We start from the raw sequence: 15861 nt of genomic DNA on the forward strand, positions 1-15861 counted from the left end.
TCCAAAGTAAAAATTGAACAGAATGTTGTTGTATATACAAAATGATAGCATTTGATCAGAGCAACACCACCCTTGTATGGAATTTTATCAAGGTTAAGTCTTTTGAAAGTTATTGATACATATTGTCAATCTTTTAATAAATATCAATAAAAACATCGACTTCCAGGTGTTACTAGATATCTGGAGCAAGGCATTTTGAACTCTTGGGTCGACTGATATACTTTAATGCTGTAAAAGACTTTTGTAAAAACGAATTAAAATAAAATTAAGTTGGTCGTTTTCCACATCGGGTTTGTTGAGATCGGTCCAGAGAAGCTATTCGCGAGAAAATACGGTTGTGACAGTCAATAAATTTTACTAATGTTGGGCATAATATCCAAACAGAAAACCTAGTGCGAAAACTTGTCTCACACGACGAAATCTGAAGGAGGAAGTCGAGTAAACTGAGTGATATGAATACAGACATAAAATTCCAAACAATTTTATTTTGTGGCTGAAAGTCTCTTTTATGTTTTATCCAAAGCAACTGTATTCGATGAAGTTTAGGTTGTGATCTATAAAGAGCCTTCCGTTTGAATCAAGTGGTTAGGAGTACTTGTACCAAAACAAATCACAGAAAGAGAGGAGACTTGAACAGGATTATATTATCAACTGACAGAGAAAATATGTTGAGTTGAAAAGAAACAGGAAATTTAAGGCAATCTTGCATTGTAGTTGGATGTGAATGTTGTGCTGTATCAGAAAAAACTTCTAATATGTGATTTATGCTACAGAAGCAGACTTTTTACTCAGAACTTATTAGTCAGATACTGAGTGTTTCATATCGAATGTCGAGAGGAGAGCTATGTGTCATAAGTTAGTGAAAAATTTCAAGCGTATCAAGAAAGCTACAAATAATTCTAATCGGTGTGATGGAGCCAGCTTTTTAACCCAATGAGATCGTATATAAATACCCTAAAGGTTGCAGAAAAACAGATTTATGCATCTCAGCTAGTAGGATATTATCAGATATCAACTTGTATGTGTGTTAAGTACGGTAGCCCTAAAAATGTTATCTAAATCAGGAGTAAAACACCACTTTTTACACTGCCATGCACTTTCACGTCTTTGCCTCTTTACGTAGAGTATAACACACGCTTTAGTGAATTTGTTTTCTTTTTTGCTGGGAAATGTGGTTTGGAAATGGAGTCCATGTTTTTGCCTCAAGTTTGATGGAGGTGGTACTCGCGGATAGTGGCCAGTGAACAGAATACTCTGATAGCTGTGCACGCTTTAGCATTTACTGTACAACGTTTGTCTCCATAATCGCTTGAAGATCTATTTTTTCTAGACACTGGACACACACGGCCTTTGCTTCGTTTTAGATTACACTTAGGACCCACCTATTAATTAGAAATTTAGCTCCGTGCATTCATATAGTGATTTAAATGCCATAGAAGCTGGACGCTCCTTAAGATCGTCATGTAATGCGGATGTGCTAAGTGGATGTCTCAGAAGAGGAGCCCACGAATTTAGCTTTTAACCGCTTGCTCCGTTTGTAGAAGTAGGTACGCAATGGTTGCATGAAACAGGAAATTGTGTGGTTTACGTCGAAACTGCTCTCTACGCGGCTTCATTTCGCGCAGAGCCTGAAGTCCACTAGAATCCAGAGCACCGCTTATTTTCCTTTTCAACGCTTGCCGCCGTCCTCAGTTCATTAATTTCATCACGATTAACTCTGCTGATGCGTATCGCCAGCTATCATTTTCAATTTATCGGTAGAAGCAAAAAACGGCTAGCGAGTCGCTAAAAAAAAGAACCAGCAATTAACAGTAGCGTATTTTTTTGTCGCTCGGATGAGGAATGGGCGTCCGTCGCCGCGGGAGCCGTTTAGCGGAATGAATGCCCCAAACAGAGCCACAAATACCTCGGCGCGTCGTTACGGCTCCCCGTTTTCCATTAGCGTGGCTTTAGGCGTCCCAGGCGAGTGACCAGACAAATTTACGCTGAGATTGGGGAATTACGCGAGCTTCCGAGCGCGGCGGAGATGGCGTGGGAGGCGTACAACGGTTTGTTCGTGCTGCCAACCGAACGGCCGAGGACTGAAAGCGCGCAGCTCGGCTGGGACAAAGGGCGCGGCGTGGAGTGCGTTTGGTAGCATCGCTTTGCCTACCCTCGCCCCAGAGCGTTAATAACGCCTCTTCCAGGGGACCTGTCGCCACCGCCCCCACCGCGGCTCCACACACGCGTGCGCGCCCCAAAAGCGCAGTCAATCCTGTGGCTTTTGCCACTCACCCCCACGATTGCACCGCTGTATCGAAATTTAATAACGCTTCCAAAGAGCACAATTGCGGGGGAGGACCAGTTTCATAATTCGATAGCGCGCTATTTACGGCGCTTTAATTAATTCAGTACACTACTTTACGGGCACTCACAAGGTAGTGAGACAGGTGGGTCTGGTGATAGTGGCATTTTGTAATTTATGTGTCCGCCTTTCAGCCTTTGTGGGTTCAGAGCGAAATCGACAGGTTAGGATCAGAGGGTGGCAAGGGAGGTGGGGAGGAGGACGTGCAAATGAAGTCAGGAAACATGCACATCAAAAAACGTTTAGCAGTAGCGTTTATATTTTACAGCCCCTGCCTAGAAAAACAGTGAAGCATGTCAAAGGCATCATCAGATGTCAGTGTACCTTAGTACACAAGCACCTGATCGAGGGTTATGCGAATAATTAAGAGTTGCAATTCTCTGTGATAGAACGACCATGACAGTTTTTAGTGTTATCAGCAGGCTCTTTTTTTTGTGTAGAGTATATAAGGGGTACGAACAGCGTCAGACATTGTCTGATCTCTGTGAAGGACACGGAGACGCAGTGTACTGGTGTGAGACAGCGTTGTCAGCCACTGATACAGTTTGATGTCAGCCTTATTGTGGGTCTCAATTTACTGGCTGATCGAATCGAGCTGTATCCAGATTTGTGATACATACATATGTGACAGTGGTCCGAGGTTAGGCTGCACGGGAAAGTGAGAACAGGCATCGTCGTCTAGGTTCCAGTCAGCCACGTCTGACCATCACAAGGAAGAATCAACATTTTGTGCACCAAACACATCATAACCGTTTCACATATCAGAGACGCTATGTCTTACGGTCCAGTGGGCATACACTATAAGCACCAGGAGTAGGAAATTAAAATCCCTTGCACAGGCTGCATTTAACAACAAAAAGCTGCGCTTGGATTAAAGCTTGTTTAGGGAGCGCATTGTGCGCAGCGATGGATCGCGGTGCTGCAATATCTCCGATGATCATCGACACCGATTGTGTCAGCTATGTGCAAAGAAGTCCCATTCTCCTAATGTTTTGGAGAGACACAGTCCTGTTACTGCTGGACGCACAATGTGGGAGTCATCTGGTATTACTTCATGTCAGGGCTGGGAGCTATTGAGGGAACACCATCGTCACACCTGTACGTCATGCACAGTCTGCGTTCTCGTACGTTACCTCTCAAACGATAGTATTGTGGTGTCGTTTTGCATCAGGACAACGCTGTTCCCCACAAGAAACCTATCTCTGTGGATTGTCTGGCCAGCCGCTGTGGCCGAGCGGTTCTATGGGCTTCAGTCTGGAACTGCACTGCAGGTACGGTCGCAGGTTCGAATCCTGCCTCGGGCATGGATGTGTGTGATGTCTTTAGGTTAGTTATGTTTAAGTAGTTCTATGTCTAAGGGACTGATGACCTCAGATGTTACGTCCCATAGTGCTCAGAGCTATTTGAAACTTTTTTTTTATTGTTTGGTTGTTGTTGAGGTACTCTCCAGGTCAGAAAGATCCTCCAATCCGTGTGGAACTTCTCGGAAGTCTACTCCGACCCAGTGCCAATACCCAAGATATCAAGAACGATTTGGAACAGCTGTGGTTCAAAATGGTTCAAATGGCTCTGAGCACTATGGGACTTAACATCTGAGCTCATCAGTCCCCTAGAACTTAGAACTGCTTAAACCTAACTAACCTAAGGACAACACACACATCCATGCCCGAGGCTGATTTCGATCCTGCGACCGTAGCGGTCGCGCGGTTCCAGACTGCAGTGCCTAGAACCGCTCGGCCACTCCGGCTGGCGGAACAGCTGTGCGTCAACTTCCCTTAGGAGATACAATTGTTTTATGACATCATCCCAGAGACAATGCAACGTCATTCTGATAAGTGGACTCTTAGTACCAATTTTCCGTAAATTTGCCTCGATGCTCTGGTCATTGAAATAATATCACAAACCCTCTTAATCCGCGTGGTATCATTTCGTTTCCTCCTCCCCTCTAGGTGCTTCATATATTTTTCAGGCAGTGTGTACAATTTTCTAACAAAGGGACCGTGTTTATTCATCACAGCTTAAGTCCAAATTTATGTTACATCCAGGGTCTCGCCAGATCACCAAGCGAAATATATATATAGCACTTTTGGCTCGCGTCCGTCGGGGCATTGACCATTTATGCTAACATAGTTCCCGAGCAGCGGCTGGCGCATACGAAAAAGTACGGAACTGTAATTCGAGAGTCATGGGATCTATTTGCTATGCGGAGACGATATTTCATTTTTATTTTTCATGTTACCTACACTGCATATAAAGAGACATGATGCTCAGTACACTGTGTTTGATGTAGTGATACTCTATGTGCAGGAGAACAAATTTCTTCTGTAAACTGACTCACGTGGAGGACAATCCACAGTTAAACAGTGCTATTCAAAAAAGAAGAAACATGTATTGCTTCCAAACCACAAAAGGCAGAAACAAAATACCAACATTCCTGGAAAGAGAAAAATTCAAATTTCTATGTGTTCAGTATGAGCACCATCTTGTAGTGATCTCGAGAAATTATTTTCTGACATCACATATCATGAAAATTACTAATGATGTCGCTCCACATCGGGCGCCAAAAATCTAGTGAACTGAGATTCTTTCTCTCTGCTGTCAGCCGTGAAATACTGAGCAGATGACTGATGAGATTGCCTTACGTTAAGTGCCATGAATTAATTGAAATCAGTAATAAATTGAAATCAACAGAAAGAGTACACGCACACGTCTCGCTGATTGCACACAGGGTACCATCTACTGCGTCCCTTGTTTCTGAGTGAGATGTGATCAATTTATCTCGCCCCTTCGACGCATGAAAACACCTGCAGTCGTCAGAAAATCGTCTTACTTTTGCAGATTTTGCGACCGTGGAGTGGACAACATCGTCTCCTACTGCTGCCTAGTGAGCATTAGTTCTTCCATGGCCCACTTCAAAGTGCTCCTCTGCCACTCGGCACTCGCTTTCGCATCCTGCACTTCACAAGAGCTTCTCTGTTGCTGTGGAGACTTCACCTTCAACATTTTTCTTTTTCTCGGCACTCTCATCTCACGGCATTTGACTGTGGTCTCGCTCTACGTATTATAACGTTTCTTTTGAGCGTGTCATTAGTAATCGCATGGGAGGCTTCGTGCATCACGGGAGCGTACTCATTTACAGCCTCTGGCTCTCTAAACCCTAACAGAACATGTGCGAGGATCTCTAACCCACGACCAGTCGCTCCATGTCCGTCAGATTCATTTTCATCGGCTGTGTGCGTGGAATTCTCCTTGCGGACGGCAAACTGACTTCATCTGGAATCTCTGTTCCCTCTAAAAAATCACCTTTTAGCTTCCGTGGCCCTTCTATGAAAATTTCCTCATTCTCCCTACATTTTACTAAATTAGCTGTGCCCGTCGTCCCCTCTGCACCCCATGCGATTGGATGTTCGTACAAACTGACCACTGCTTTAGTGGTACATTCCATGATCACCGCTCTACCCGAGTGTATGTCATTCCCGATTATAAAATACAGCGAAACCCACAGGTGACAAAAGCATTCACCTGGAAGGTACTTCTTCCGTTGCTTAAAGACACCAAGACCTGTTTCTATACCTTCTTTCTTTTCGCCCCAAAAGTGGGAATTAGTGAGATTCCTTTTACAGGTATCTCAGTTAATTTACTACCACTTTCTACCAACTTTGATTAAAAAGACGTTGAAAGTGCTGTCACTTCCGACCCAGAATCCAGAAATGCTCTCGTCTTAAATCCTTCCACTGTTATCTCAACGAGGGGACACCGATTGTCTGCTTTATCCAGCAACTCTGGGTCGTCACAGTACTGGTCAGTGTCGTCTTGGACTTGTGATTGCCAGCACCGCACACTGCACATGTGATGGCCCTTCTCTGCTGTGGCGTCCACTGAGGTATCTCATTTTGTCTCATCAATCATTTGTTTGATCTCCCGCTCCTCTGAAGTGGGATCAGAGGGGGCGAACCCTATTATTTTCTCGGTCTCTCCCATTAAACGAAGCCTGCAAGTTTTTCACGTGGCGTCTGTGGTTTTCCACTTCGTTCCTGCCTTGTTTTCCATGGTGTGAACCATAAAGTATATCTCGCTCTCTCCTGTTTCCCTCTTCTTTCGTCCGTTATTGCGCCAATTCTGCCTGTCAATGCCGTGCACAAACCATTGCGGCGCCCCATTTACTACCCTAATTGCGTTTGCATTTGCAGTCCTTTGTGTCTCCTGCTCTTCGATGTTGTCCAAGGACCTTAAAATATCGAGGAACCGTTCTCTCGACAGTGCCCTGGCTAGTGCACGTTGTTCATGAACAGGAAAATGTGAGCGCTTTGTGCTGACCCATTCCTCATCTGATATTTTGTGATCCAAATATACCTTCAGAACGACAAAGTGAGCAGCGCACATTGCCATGGTTTGGTATGACTATGGCGCATACTGTCCCCATATACACTCATCTTTACACTCGCCTGTGCGGTCGGGTTCCAGTACGTTACTAGAAACTTAGTGCAGAAATCATTGTAACTACTGTTCTCGCAAACTGTAACGTCAAACTAGGCAGCCTGCTCCTGATCGAGCGTCCAGCGTGCAACATGTAAAGCATTACATTCCGCCTCTCCCTTCGCACGCAGATGCGCTTCTAAATTCTTTTGGTACCCCTTCGGGTGACTACTGCGCGTTCGTCCGAACTTGGGCTGTGGTGTGACCACCTCGTGCATCTTGAGTGCGGCCTGCAATTGGTTGGCGTACCGTATGTGTAACCACAATGGAGGGGTATCTGTTGAGAGGACAGACAAACTTGTGGTTCCTGAAGAGGGGTAGCAGCCTTTTCAGCAGTTGCAGGGGCAACAGTCTGGATGACTGACTGATCTCGCTTTGTGACATTAACCAAAACGGCCTTGCTGTGTTGGAACTGCAAACGGCTGAAAGCAGGAGGAAACTACAGCCGAGGGCATGCTGCTTTACTGTATGGTTCAGTGATGATGGAGTCCTCTTGAGTAAAATATTCCGGAGGTAAAATAGTCCCCCATTCGGATCTCCCGGCGGGGAGTACTCAGGAGAACATCGTTATCAGGAGAAAGAAAACTGGCGTTCTACGAATCTGAGCGTGGAATTTCAGATCCCTTAATCGGGCAGGTAGGTTAGAAATATTAAAAAGGGAGATGGATAGATTAAAGTTAGATGTAATGGGATTTAGTGAAGTTCGGTGGTAGGAGGAACAAGACTCCTGGGCAGGTGAATACAGGGTTATAAATAAGAAATCAAATAGGGGTAATGCAAGAGTAGGTTTAATAATGAATAAAAAAATAGGAACACAAATAAGTTACTACGAAAAGCATAGTGAACGCATTATTGTAGCCAAGATAGTCACGAAGCCCACAATAGTACAAGTTTATATGCTAACTAGCTCCACAGATGATGAAGAGATTGAAGAAATGTATTATGCTATAAAAGAAATTATTCACATAGTTAAGGGAGGGGAAAATTTAATAGTCATTGCGGACAGGAATTCAGTAGTAGGAAAGGGAAGAAAAGGAAAAGTTGTTGGTGAATATGTAATGGGAGTGAGGAATGAAAGAGGAAGCTGCCTGGTAGAATTTTGGACAGAGCATAACTTAATCATAGCTAACACTTGGTTCAAGAATCATGGAAGACGACTGTATAGCCGGCCGGTGTGGCCGTGCGGTTCTAGGCGCTTCAGCCTGGAACCACGCGACCGCTATGGTCGCAGGTTCAAATCCCGCCTCGGGCATGGATGTGTGTGATGTCTTTAGGTTAGTTAGGTTTAAGTAGTTCTAAGTTCTAGGGGACTGATGACCACAGTTGTTAAGTTCCATAGTTCTCAGAGCCATTTGAACCATTGTGAACGGCTGTATACATGGAAGAGGCCTGGAGATACTGGAAGGTTTCAGATAGACAGTATAATGGTAAGGCAGAGATTTAGGAACCAGATTTTAAATTGTAAGACATTTTCAGGGGCAGATGTGGACACTGACCACCATCAATTGGCTATGAACTACAGATTAAACCTTAAGTAACTGTAAAAAGGTGGGAATTTATGTAGATGGAACCTGGATGAACTAAAAGAAGCAGAGATTGTGGAGAGTTTCAGAAAGAGCATTAGGGAACGATTGACAAGAATAGGGGAAAGAAATACAGTAGAAGAAGAATAGGCAGCTTTGAGGGTGAAATAGCGAAGGCAGCAGAGGATCGAGTAGGTAGATAGACGAGGGCTAGTATAAATCCTTGAGTAACAGAAGGAATATTGAATTTAATTGATGACAGGAGAAAACACAAAAATGCAATTAATGAAGCAGGCAGAAAGGTTTACAAACGTCTCAAAAATGAGATCGACAGGAAGTGCAAAATATCTAAGCAGGGATGGCTAGGGGACAAATGTAAGGATGTAGAGGCGTATATCACTAGGGGTAACATAGATACTGCATTCAGGAAAATTAAAGAGACCTTTGGACAAAACAGAACCACTTGTATGAACATTAAGAGCTGAGGTGGAAAACCAGTTCTAAGCAAAGAAGTGGAAGGAGGTGGAATGGAGTACGAGGTGCTACAATAAAGTAATGAGACCAATGTGAAAAAAATGTTGCTTAGCATTTTAGTCAAGTTTAGTGTTGTCTCTTTCAACGTAGTTCCGTTCTGACTGCACACACTTTTTCTGTCATTGATGGTAACATTTCTGGAACTCATCTTCCGTAATATCCTTCAAGACCCTCGTCACAGCATTTTGGACATCTTGTGTTGTTTGTAAAATGGTGTCCCTTGACTGCCGCTTTGGCTCTTGGAAGTAGAAAAAAGTCGCACGAAGAGATATCTGGTGATTAAGGTGGCTGTGGTAGTACTGAAATTTGTTTTGAGGTTAAAAATTGCTGTACTTACATAGCAGTATGGGATGGCGCATTATCGTGGTGCAGAATCCAATTATCAGCAATGTTGACACGGACACGAAGAACACTTTTACAAACTTCTTGGCAGATTAAAAATGTGTGCCCGAACGAGACTCGAAATCGGGCCCTTTGCCTTTCGCAGGCAAGTGCTCTACCATCTGAGCTACCGAGGCGCGACTCACGCCCGGTACTCACAGCTTTACTTCTGCCAGTACCTCGTCTCCTACCTTCCAAACTTTACAGAAGCTCTCCTTGTGTAAAGTTTGGAAGGTAGGAGACGAGGTACTGGCAGAAGTAAAGCTGTGAGTACCGGCCGTGAGTCGTGCTTCGGTAGCTCAGATGGTAGAGCACTTGCCCGCGAAAGGCAAAGGTCCCGAGTTCGAGTTTCGGTCGGGCACACAGTTTTAATCTGCCAAGAAGTTTCATATCAGCGCACATTCCGCTGCAGAGTGAAAATCTCATTCTGGGAACACTTTTACAGTCTTTCTAAAATTTCTTTGTAGTAATATTGGTTAACTGTTTGTCCAGGAGGCACCCACTCTTTATTTCACGCACCATGGCCAAGTTGACATTCGTCTGTGAGGTTGATCGTCGTCCACTGCGGTCTTCATCTTCAATATTCGTTCTGCCTTCACTAAACTTTTATGCTAACGAAAAACTTGAGCTCTTGACATAGCCTCCTGAAGCTTACCTTAAGTTGTCGTCGCGTTTTCACCCAATTTAACGTAAAAAGAAATTGCATACCATTGCACAATATTATGCAGTTCCATTTCCGTGATAAGAGACACAAACATGTGTTAGCTTATTACAGCACAACTCTCAATCGAGCAGTTGCATCGATGTGCCGCTTGCACTAGAAGCAGCTTGAAAGGTCTCTGTTGGATTCCTTTCATGTTTAATTTCTTAAATCTGTTGTCATTTACGGCATAAATTCCTCTTCTAAATTTACTGTGGCGTTTCTGACTATCTGGGAGGAGACTGAGTAGTGGAACGTGTTACTTTTACACATAAACAAGAACGATCTGTCACAGTACTACACTTTAAAACACAGTTTATATGTAATTCATGTCACACAGTCTCATACGGAACCTACATCTGCTTTCTTTTATATACTGTATATGATAAGATACTGTCATCCCCCTTCCCTTCTGTGTGAGAGGATGAATGAGCAAATGTATTTCTAGTTGCATGCTTGAGGGTAGCAGACAAGGCTGTCTGCTAGAGAACAGTAGGACCAACGTAGGAACAGGTAGCTACGCTTTCTAAAAGCAAAGAGGTTTCTATCCTTAGTATGGTTCTGTCCGTCCGTTGTCATGTTGGTATAGGAAGCTGCCCCTCTGGCCACTTCCGTTTTGTACTTGGGAAACACGCTCGGTAGGAGCGCAGTGCAGTCTGTTCGTGGCGAGCGTCTGAAGTGGTAAGATCTCCGGCTAAGCGCGTGTCTGCTAAGTCCGTAGGACAATGGATTTCTTAAGTTCAGCCTAACTGAAAATTTAATCACTTTTATTTCAGGTTTAGCTCTAAAATATCTAATGTTATCTTAAACTGCAGCGCAGTGTAATTCTCGTGTGAAGTTCAGATTATTTTCCGGTAGTTGCTTTGTCACTACTTTGTGACTAAAGTGGAACCACGTGTTGATCAGTAACTCTAACTAAGATCAATCTTAAATGCGAATGCTTGTGTGATTATAACGTTTCGTCTTGACAATATTTTTCAATATAGCAACTTTTCTTTATGTTCAACCCACGTGGGGTGTACTTTGCGAGACCAGTACCACGTGCTTATATAACTGTTTGACCCGTCAGGTTAACAGTAAGACGTTAGTAACCAGTTGGAGGTTTTTCTTTTGTAAATTGCTTTTCGATCTAATTTATTTTAATTATCAAAATTATTGTGGAGTTATACGCTTTGTGTAAACCAAGTTGACCACGTGAAGCATGTGGTGTAATCATCAAAGTAGCCCTCAGCTATTCTTTTTGGGAAGATTTCACAGAGAGTTAATATGAATTTAGTATACCAGTGTGTGGTAATTACATGACAGACAGGATTGTGCTACGAACGTAATTTCTTTGGGTGAAAATTTTAATCTGTTGGTAGTGGTTAACTTTCTCTTGCATACGTTTCAACGTTCTTTGTGTGTTGTTTTATGAATGCAGTGTTGTATGCAGTCTCCCAATCTTGGCTCCATATTTGATGTGTTCCGTAAGATTGCAATCTCACACTTTCACAATCCTAAATAAGGCACCAGCTCAGTTATAACTCACGTTTAATATGCTGAAATTTCAATGATCAATCTTAAAATAAATTTTCAAATATAAACTGATTTCTTTCTTTTTATTTAAATTCTCTTTTATATATATATATATATATATATATATATATATATATATATATATATATATATATTACCGGTTGTTGTATGACTATTAAAAGATTATAATTGATGTTAGTCTGTTTGGGAATTTGGTAAACCTAGACTAGATACCTGGTGAAACAGTTGCTCTGTAACGCAAGGTTAACTTCCCCAGACAGCTCACAGTTTTTAACCCGCTTTTATTGTCCATCAGTACCGCTTTCATCATAGCAAATTAAAGTATCAATCTTACAAGCTTATAGACCAAGGTCAAAGATATTGTGCCTACGCAAGCCTGCAGGATTGCCACATCTTGTAAAGAAAATCAGTCTCATTACTTTATTGTCGCACCTTGTAAATAGAGGGTCTATACAAGGGTGATGTACTTGATGACAATATTATGGAAACGGAAGAGGAGTAGATGAAGACGAAATGGGTGATATGATACTGCATTAAGAGTTTGACAGATCACTAAAAGCCCTAAGTCAAAACAAGGCCCTGGGAGTAGACAACATTCCATTAGAACTACTGGTAGCCTTGGGAGAGCCATCCCTGACAAAACTCTACCATCTGGTGAGCAAGATGTATGAGACAGGCGAAATACCCTCAGACTTCAAGAAGAATGTAATAATTCCAATCCCAAAAAAAGCAGGTGTTGACAGGTATGATAATTACATAGCCACCAGTTTAACAAGTCACAGCTGCAAAATACTAACACGAATTCTTTACAGACAAACGAAAAAACTGGTAGAAGCCGACCTCAGGGGAGATCAGTTTGGATTCTGTAGAAGTATTGGAATGTGTGAGGTAATACTGACCCTACAACTTACCTTAGATGATAGATTAAGGAAAGGCAAACCTACATTTGATGCATCTGTAGACTTAGAGAAAGCTTTTGACAATGTTGACTGGAATATTCTCTCTCAAATTCTGAAGGTGACAGGGGTCCAATACAGGGAGCGAAAGGCTATTTACAATGTCGAGGGGCATGATAGAGAAGGAGTGGTTGGGAAGAGAGTGAGACAGTGTTGTACCCTACCCCTGATTTTAATCAATCTGTATATTGAGCAAGCAGTAAAGGAAACAAAGAAAAGTTTGGGTTAAGAATTAAAATCTATGGAGAGGAAATAAAAACTTTGAGGTTTGCCAATGACATTGTAATTCTGTCAGAAACAGCAAAACACCTGGAAGAGCAGTGGAATGGACAGTGTCATGAAACTCGATATAAGATGACTATCAACAAAAGCAAACCGAGGATAATGGAATGTAGTCGAATTAATCGGGTGGTGCAGAGTGAATTAGATTAGGAAATGGGACACTTAAAGTAGATGAAGAGTTTTGCTATTTGGAGGGCAAAATAACTGATGAAGGTCGAAGTAGGGAGGACATAAAATATAGACTGGCAATAGCAAGAAAAATGTTTCTGAAGACGAGGAATCTTGTTAACACCGAGTATGGATTTAAGTGTCACGAAGTTTTTTCTCAATGTATTTGTATGGAGTGTAACCATGTATAGATGTCAAAAGTGGACGATAAATACACTCCTGGAAATGGAAAAAAGAACACATTGACACCGGTGTGTCAGACCCACCATACTTGCTCCGGACACTGCGAGAGGGCTGTACAAGCAATGATCACACGCACGGCACAGCGGACACACCAGGAACCGCGGTGTTGGCCGTCGAATGGCGTTAGCTGCGCAGCATTTGTGCACCGCCGCCGTCAGTGTCAGCCAGTTTGCCGTGGCATACGGAGCTCCATCGCAGTCTTTAACACTGGTAGCATGCCGCGACAACGTGGACGTGAACCGTATGTGCAGTTGACGGACTTTGAGCGAGGGCGTATTGTGGGCATGCGGGAGGCCGGGTGGACGTACCGCCGAATTGCACAACACGTTGGGCGTGAGGTCTCCACAGTACATCGATGTTGTCGCCAGTGGTCGGCGGAAGGTGCACGTGCCCGTCGACCTGGGACCGGACCGCAGCGACGCACGGATGCACGCCAAGACCGTAGGATCCTACGCAGTGCCGTAGGGGACCGCACCGCCACTTCCCAGCAAATTAGGGACACTGTTGCTTCTGGGGTATCGGCGAGGACCATTCGCAACCGTCTCCATGAAGCTGGGCTACGGTCCCGCACACCGTTAGGCCGTCTTCCGCTCACGCCCCAACATCGTGCAGCCCGCCTCCAGTGGTGTCGCGACAGGCGTGAATGGAGGGACGAATGGAGACGTGTCGTCTTCAGCGATGCGAGTCGCTTCTGCCTTGGTGCCAATGATGGTCGTATGCGTGTTTGGCGCCGTGCAGGTGAGCGCCACAATCAGGACTGCATACGACCGAGGCACACAGGGTCAACACCCAGCATCATGGTGTGGGGAGCGATCTCCTACACTGGCCGTAGACCACTGGTGATCGTCTAGGGGACACTGAAAAGTGCACGGTACATCCAAACCGTCATCGACCCATCGTTCTACCATTCCTAGACCGGCAAGTGAACTTGCTGTTCCAACAGGACAATGCACGTCCGCATGTATCCCGTGCCACCCAACGTGCTCTAGAAGGTGTAAGTCAACTACCCTGGCCAGCAAGATCTCCGGATCTGTCCCCCATTGAGCATGTTTGGGACTGGATGAAGCGTCGTCTCACGCGGTCTGCACGTCCAGCACGAACGCTGGTCCAACTGAGGCGCCAGGTGGAAATGGCATGGCAAGCCGTTCCACAGGACTACATCCAGCATCTCTACGATCGTCTCCATGGGAGAATAGCAGCCTGCATTGCTGCGAAAGGTGGATATACACTGTACTAGTGCCGACATTGTGCATGCTCTGTTGCCTGTGTCTATGTGCCTGTGGTTCTGTCAGTGTGATCATGTGATGTATCTGACCCCAGGAATGTGTCAATAAAGTTTCCCCTTCCTGCGACAATGAATTCACGGTGTTCTTATTTCAATTTCCAGGAGTGTAGTTTAGACAAGAAGAGAATAGAAGCTTTCGAAATGTGATGCTAGAGGAGAATGCTGAAGATTGGATGGGTAGATCAAGTAACTAATGAGGAGGTACTGATTAGAATTCGGGAGAAGAGAAATTTGTGGCACAACTTGACTAGAAGAAGGGATCGGTAGGTAGAACATGTTCTGAGGCACCAAGTGGTGACCAATTTAGTATTAGAGGTCGGCCTGAAAGGTGAATACCCTATGCAGATTCAGAAGGCTGTAGGTTGCAATAGGTACTGGGAGATGAAGAAGCTTGCACTGGATAGAGTAGCATGGAGAACTGCATTAAACCATTCTCTGGACTGAAGACTGGAACAACAACATTACAAATAAAACAGACCACGTATTTACATATTCTATTTGAATTATGCTGCATATCGTTACTATAATTTTGATTATGTACGAACGGAAATGCTGGTTATAGTTCCCACTTCCGTTACTGTAGCCATTAGCGTAACCATTCTTATCCTGGTTAAAATTTTGATTATCTATATTGAAATGTGGCTTTCATTTGTGACATTCATTTCGCAGATTATTCTGAATATTTGGAGTAAATAAACCCATATAATGGTTAATTAGTCTTATTAGGTGGATTAGAAAGAGAGATACGTGATGATTAGGCACATGTCTGAAATAATACGGGCTTTGGTAATGATAATATTTAGTTGCATGCTGTAGGTGTAAGCAAAGTGGATTTGCCATTGGAGGCGGGGAGGCGAAGGCCGGTGAGCGCTGGCAGAGCATTGTGCAGGGGCCGCGGGTCCCAGGGGGTGCGGCCGCTGACCTGCAAGCATCAAAAGGAACGCCGCCGGGTGCCAGGTGAGAGAGAGAGGGGAAATGTCGAGCAGACAGAGAGCGTCCAACGTACGCGCTGGCGCCGCCCGGTCGCGCGCAGTTTTAGCGGCAAATGGGCTGAGCTGTGGCTGGGCAGTTCATGAGAAAGTGCGGGAAACGCTGAAGGTCAACGCTCGCTGTTTGGACAGAGAAATTTTTGGATAGGTGGAGAAATTGTATCACTCCACGAGGGGGATGTGGGAGGCCTTTGCAGTGTCGTGATTGGCTGATTAGAGTTTGGCGGCAAGATAGTCGCAAGAGCATCGTGCAGAGAGCGACAGCGGGGAGAGCGTCTTGTGCCGTGAAAGCGGACGGTCGCAAAGTTCGGTAGCTCTGAGATAGGGACTTACATTCTGAATACTGTACTGTGTATGATCTATAGTCTGCAGCTACAGTAGGACGTCAGCTTCCACGATAGGCATTGCATTGACTACTAGTATAATTGCAGTTTATTCCGCCTT

This window comes from Schistocerca piceifrons, chromosome 1, assembly GCF_021461385.2.
Source record: "Schistocerca piceifrons isolate TAMUIC-IGC-003096 chromosome 1, iqSchPice1.1, whole genome shotgun sequence".
NCBI classification, from domain to species: domain Eukaryota; kingdom Metazoa; phylum Arthropoda; class Insecta; order Orthoptera; family Acrididae; genus Schistocerca; species Schistocerca piceifrons.